Raw genomic sequence first — 7,335 nt, 5'->3', positions numbered from 1 at the left:
TCGTTTTTAGCCCAATTGGAATGGGCCCGACGAATGTTGGCATGTTGGGCTCCTACGAAGCTTCCGGCCGAATACATTACTAAGATAAAACTACACTATACAAAAAATAGCGTCGTAATTACTACAACCTATGGCAGCATGATAAATGTTGTATCACAACAAAATAAATTCCAACCATACAACAAAAGGCCTGTTGGCATAAAGTTTACAGTCCTTCCAGATAAAAGCACCATCAGATGTATAGAAGCACAGATCATTTGACCTGAGTGCTAATGTTTCAGGCTGTAGAATCTGATGGAGCAGCACGATCTCCACCTTTTTCCGCCATTGCTCTTGAACAACGAAGCGAATGTCTGATAGTATGGTTTCAAAACCATTCATATCTTGACGACATTTCTCAACCACTATTCTTGTTTCTGAAACAACGTCCATTAGGGATTAAACTTGTGTCTGGAGCATAAATATATCACTCTGTCTAGCAGGAAGATTTTGTTCAGTAGGCGATTTGGACGAGGTTACCTTGACAACCAACCTAGAATTACGCAGGAAGGTGCTTTTTGCACTATTAGTGGAGAGATACTGATGCACTGCAGCAAGAGGTGACATTGTGCCTGTAGTAGCCTCGTCCCCTTCAGGTGGTTGTGGCTGTTCAATCATTTGTTCCATAGCTTCCTGAAAGTTTGAACTTGTAGATTAGTGTACCAGATACGTTACTAATGAGACAAAAACAAACAAAGTAGGTTAAACATTTATACATAACTTATTTTGGTGAACTACTGTAATGCATTAGCATGTATTGTAGTGCCAACTACATAATAAAATCACTTTCGAAACATATGTCCATGTAGCATGCCTACTATATTGTCTATTTCCTCACATTCATCGACATCTAAGGATGAAGAGACATGGTTTAAAGTAGGATGAACATAGTATGACATCATTCATATCATGGGCAAACAGATATAAAACAAACAGGCTATTTTATCATTGTGTGCCCACGTGAACATAACAACTAGATTACAGATCAAGACCAAAAGAATATCCTTCATCTCTTTTAAACCATGTAAGGTGAAATGATACGTTAAGACAACTGTGTATAAAAGTGAACAGAGTAACTGCCATTGGCTGCAAACCAAGTAGTTAAATGAACACATCACAGTACCAATCAGTTCAAGGCAGGAGGAGTAAGGACTTACAACAGCAGCTTGAACTAGTGTGCTCATGACCTTCATCTTGCTGGTGTGGCAATCCTTAAAGATTTGCACTGCATTCGGTTCAGGTTCTATTTGGTCCGCACGGGCTTTCCTCTGTATTTGGAACAAGTCAATATAGATACGATAATATGGCACAAAAAAAAGAAGGAAGTAGCAGCTATTTACAAGAGCCTCGCAGTGTGCAATATAGCTACGAGATCCTGTTGTCTGTTGGAATTTCACTTTAGAACGGTTGGTTTTGTTCTTCAAACAGTTAGCCTAGAAGAAGATACACTTGTAAGGCACATACATAAATATAAGTTCAATATGTGGTCTGATCAAATACATATAGCCTACCTGATACTTTGGATCAGACCAGTGTTTAATGAGGGTTGTCCAATCTTCATCTGTAATATATTCCACTGGAGATGTTTGGGCGATTTCATTGTTAGCCTTGCCTTCAAAGTGAGATTTTCTAAGGTGGTACCTATACTGTCACAAAGCAGACTGAAAAACATGAGTGCATGCTTGTTTAGTTGCATCATCTTTCGGATCCAACTTGAACCTCATCTGTTGAAAAAAGAATGTGAGTCTTATTAGGAGGAAGCTAGAAAGTATGGGACAGAGCAAGACAATATTACTAATTGCGATGAATAACATTACTTACAGATAAATGGTCAAGGAAGGTGTTAAACTGGGTATTGTCTTTCTCATTCCTGTACTGGATCCACGTTGGGAGGATACGTGCATGACACCTAACGGCAACGGCTGCCTCTGATACTAACTTGGCCGACTTTGTAGCATCACATGGCCTTTTTAAACCTGCCTCAAAATGGATCTCCATTCTTCCTCCTTCAGATTTTGTTAATATGTCAAGCATTATCCCTGATGTTTGTTTCCGCTTGCACCGTGGTGCTAGTTCAACAACGAATATGGAAAGTGTTAGTGTACATCAAACTGTGAGAGTAAAAAAAAGGAGCATGCAACTGCAACTTGACTCGGTCAGGTACCATTTTGGTGTTGATGCTCATGAGGTTCATCTGATCTTGCCAAGTCCTGTTGTGTCAGCAGTGCTTCGGAAGTAGTGTTAGGTGTGAAGGCAGCTTGGGAACTGGCCAGTTCCGGAGCAAACGAACGAGTAACTGGTTGAGATGCTGGTACAGTTGAAGCGGATGCTACAGCTGATGGAGCAGGTGATACTGTGCTTGTAGATTTAGCCGGTGGACTTGGACCTTCTACTGCACTATAAGTACCAGTAGAATCTCGACGGCAGAACCTTTTTCGTTTCACCAGACGAGTAACAGCACTCCCTACTATATTATTTTCCTTGCTCTTTTTTGACTTTGTCATGTCAAGATGTACCCACAACACAAAAGAATAAAATCACTCTTCAAAACTCATTGATGCATGATACAGACAAGCAATACTTTGATGTAAGACAACCATATGAGGATGGAATATGTAAGAAAAACAGGACGGCATGACATATTCACAGCTACGATGTGCAAACTAAGCAGAAGGATTTTCAAGAAAATAGAAGTAATGCAAGCTAGACACCATATGAAAGATGCAACCAATATTACTCTGCCAAGTTAAAAGTGTCTTGTCATAAGTGGCATTTTGAAAAATTAGAAGCAGTACAACGTAGAAATCAATGCAACATGCAACCACTATCAAACTGCCATGTTAAAAGCGTCCAATCATGAGTTACTGATGCGTGATACACAACAGCAGTACTTTGATGTAAGAACATGGTATGATAGATAGATGCAGTGTATTCTAGACACACAAAGCCATCTCATATGCACATGTATAACGTATAAACTCAGCAGGTGCAATTTAATCAAAAATAGAAGAAATACAGGCTAGACAACATATGCAACATGAAACCATTATCACATTGTCAACTTAGAGCAAGCACCTGCGATGGTGGAGTACGGGAGATGAACTCATCATGTAGACTTGGGACTTCAACTTCATTAGCAGTAGCACTGGCAAATCTAGAGAGTCTCTGTTTGTGTCGGTGCGGAGTACCACCAACATCCCCTAACTTACTCTTTTCCTTCCTATTTTTTGATATTGCCTTATGAAGTCAAAACCACAAGAAGATGAATAAAATTAGCTCTGCATAACTGGTTGATGCATGATACAGACGAACACTACTTTGATGTAAGCCAAGCGCAGGATAGGAGGATGGAATATATACAAAAAAGACAACATTTCATATTCACACGTACGATAGGAGGGTGGAATATGTATGAAAAAGCAGTAAGCGGAAGGCATTTCAACAAAATTAGAAGAAATGAAAGCTAGGCACCCTATGAACATGCAACCAATATCACTCTATCAGGTAAAAAGTGTCTTGTCGTAAGTGCCATTTCAAGAAATTAGAAGCAGTACAAGCTAGAAGACAATGCAAGATGCAACCTACATCACAGTCCCAAGTTAAATGTGTCTTATGGGTAAGTGATCGTTGCAGGTATAAGTTGTAAGCTACGCAGATGCAATTCTACATAATCAGAAGCAATACAAACTAGACATCATACGAAAAACGCAACCACGTATAACAGTTCTGTCACGCCCAATATGCGACCCTATCCAAAAGGAACTCGAAGGTCCCACTAAGGATAGACCCGCATATTGAAACGCTTTTGCAAGGTGGATATCATTACATCAACATTACATAATAGATAGGGATACATACATAAGGCATATAATGCCACACGAATATAACAATACATCATACAAGAGATCAACATCCGACTACGGATGATACATAAACAGAAACTCAAACAATATCCACCCTGCTAGCCCAGGCTGCCGACCTAGAACCTATCCCCTGATCGAAGAAGCAGAAGAAGAACTCAACGCAAGCAAGCATCGCTCTCGCGTCATGATCATCGGATAAACCTGTACCTGCAACTGTTGTTGTAGTAATCTGTGAGCCACGAGGACTCAGCAATCCCATTACCATGGGTATCAAGACTAGCAAAGCTTAATGAGAAAGGAAGGGGTAAAGTGGTGAGGTTGCAGCAGCGACTAAGCATGATATGGTGGCTAACATACGCAAATGAGAGCGAGAAGAGAACAAGTGGAATGGTCGTGAAGCTAGCAATGATCAAGAGGTGATCCTGAATACCTACTTATGTCAAACATAACCCAGAAACCGTGTTCACTTCCCGGACTCCACCGAGAAGAGACCATCACGGCTACACACACGGTTGATGCATTTTAATTCGGATCTGGTGTCAAGTTATCTACAACCGGACATTAACAAATTCCCATCTGCCACATAACCGCGGGCACGGCTCTCGAAAGTTTATACCCTGCAGGGGTGTCCCAACTTAGCCCATGACAAGCTCTCGCGATCAACGAAGGAATAGACCTTCTCCCAGGAAGACCCGATCAGTCTCGGAATCCCGGTTTACAAGACATTTCGACAATGGTAAAACAAGACCAGCAAAACCTCCCGGTGTGCCGACATCCTGATAGTAGCCGCGCGTATCTCGTCTCAGGCCACGACCGGATGAGCTAAGCATACAGGTACCGACGAATCCAAGTTGCCAAGGAATGGTCCCGCACGGTGCTCTAGTTTGGACCAACACTTAGACAAGCATTGGCCCGGGGGGGGCTATAATAAAGATGACCCTTGGGTTAATTACTCCCAAGGGAAAAGTAGGTGGTGGTGAGGCAAATGGTAAAACCAATGTTGGGCCTTGCTGGACAAGTTTTATTCAAAGCGAACTGTCAGGGGGGTCCCATAAATCACCCGACCGCGTACGGAACGCAAAATCCGGGAACATAACACCGGTATGACGGAAACTAGGGCGGCAAGAGTGGAACAAAACACCAGGCATAAGGCCGAGCCTTCCACCCTTTACCAATATATAGATGCATTAATAATATAAGAGATATTGTGATATCCCAACATAACCCTGTCCACCATGGAGAAATCTTCAACTTCACCTGCAGCTAGCAACGCTATAAGAGGGGCTGAGCAAAGCGGTAACATAGCCAAACAACGGTTTGCTAGGAATGGTGTCAAAGGTTAGAGGTTCATGGCAATTTGGGATGGCTTGATAAACAGGTAATAGGTAGCGCAGCATAGCGATAGAACGAAGCAACTAGCATAGCAATGATAGTAGTGAGATCCAGGGTAGCGGTCATCTTGCCTGAAATCCCGCAAGGAAGAAGAACGAGTCCATGAAGAAGACGAACGGATGAAGCCGAACCAACCGTAGACGAACGAATCCTCACGATCGCAACGAAACAGGAACTAACAAGAAGAAGCACACAACATAGGTAAACACACCACACATGGACAAGACATGATGCACAACAAGCATGATGCATGACCAAGCTACATGAAGCTACTCATGGCAAGAGATGATGCAAACAAGAACAACACATCAAGGCAAGTTTAAATGAGGCCGGGAACAACATATAACAATTCCTGTAAGTCCTCATATGCAAATTTCGAAATTGGTCCAGAACTGAATAAACATTAAGTTGAAGTTGTTAAACAGCAAGTTAAGATGCACCAACATGATCTACATGAAAATCTAGTCAAGTTACATATAATGTTCATTAGATTTGGAGCTACGGCCTAGAAGATATGAGCAAAACAAGTTAAGCATGGCATTGATGCAAAATGCACCCAAACATCAAGCAAACACACCAAAACAAGGATGCAACATGATAATATGAAGCTACATGCAAAAACAAGTAAGTTTCATATAGAGCACACTCAAAACGGAGCAACGGTGCAACACACACACACTATACAAGTCATAGCAACAATCTGTCCATAACAGCAACTAGGCATCTTGCAAGCATCAAAACAATAAGCTACAACACCCCAGCATAATAAAAAAAGACATGGGCACGAAGTACAGGTAAAGCATAACAAAACATGAACACTGATCTATCTCCAGAAACAACTAGAACATGCTCAAAATGACATGGAGATATTGCAAATAATAACAGTTTCAGACTTTGCAGAAATAACATCAGGTTGCAATGTTTAGAGCAAGCAAACAACATGTTACAGGAACATATCATGGCAAACAAAGGCATGGCATGAACCTACTAATAGCATAGATCAAAAGACCCTTACTGACCATAAGCCAAAAAGGATCAGAAGATAAGATGGCACCCATGTAAACATGGCAAGTTATATTACAGATTCATACATGGCAGGAACAACAATAAGTAGGCATGTTCATGAGCTTGAATCACTCACCACAGAGTAATACATGGCATGGCAAGGCAACCAACAGTAAGAAGGCATGTTTGTGAAGCTATACATGGCAAGAGCAAGTTCATAGGGTTCATGGATCACTAGGAAAACACATGGGAACAAGTGAACTTAATGTTAACAGGCTGACAGCAACATTTTCAAGCAACTTTAGAGCAAGATTACAACAAGTTCCAGCAGACTATAATTTCAACCAAGGGCATGAATGGATAGAGCATGACATGTAGATCAAAACATGTTTATAGAGCATCTCCAGATTATGTATAGAATGATTAATAGAAGCATGTTAACATAGCACCAAATTATAACAGAATCTGCCAGGAAAACAGCAACAACAACTACCCTACTTAACAAGCTTGATACACTCAGCACACAACTCACAAAAATACATGGTTAACACCTCTGGAAAGATGGCATGGCATAGATCAACACTCATGTAGACATCAACCTCATAGGATGCACACATCAATCATGGCAAAAATGATAAATGAGCAAGTTATAACAGCTTCAGCAGATTAACATCAACATGTACTCTTCCAACAGCATTTAGGGTATCAAGATGAGCTCAAATGAAAATGATGCAATGGAACGAAATGAAGTACTCGTTGAGACGAACAATTTGACATATTACACATGCAAAACGGAGTTACGGATGCAGAGATGCGACATGATGAACATGGCATGATAAAGCAAGAAATCTGGGGGACTTAGTGGGAAAACGGGGTCAACCTTCGAGTTACTGGATCTGGATCTGAGGCACGCGGACCGAGGCGGGCCGGGCTCGCCGGAGACGGTCGGTGCGGCAGCCGGAGGGAGGGCGCCGGAGACGGGAAGGTGCGGCGCTGGCGGGGAGAAGGCGGGGCGGCGCGGGAGGAGCAGGCCGGC

The sequence above is a fragment of the Triticum aestivum genome, chromosome 3B (assembly GCF_018294505.1).
Source record: "Triticum aestivum cultivar Chinese Spring chromosome 3B, IWGSC CS RefSeq v2.1, whole genome shotgun sequence".
NCBI classification, from domain to species: Eukaryota; Viridiplantae; Streptophyta; class Magnoliopsida; order Poales; family Poaceae; genus Triticum; species Triticum aestivum.
This window is presented reverse-complemented; position numbering follows the sequence as displayed.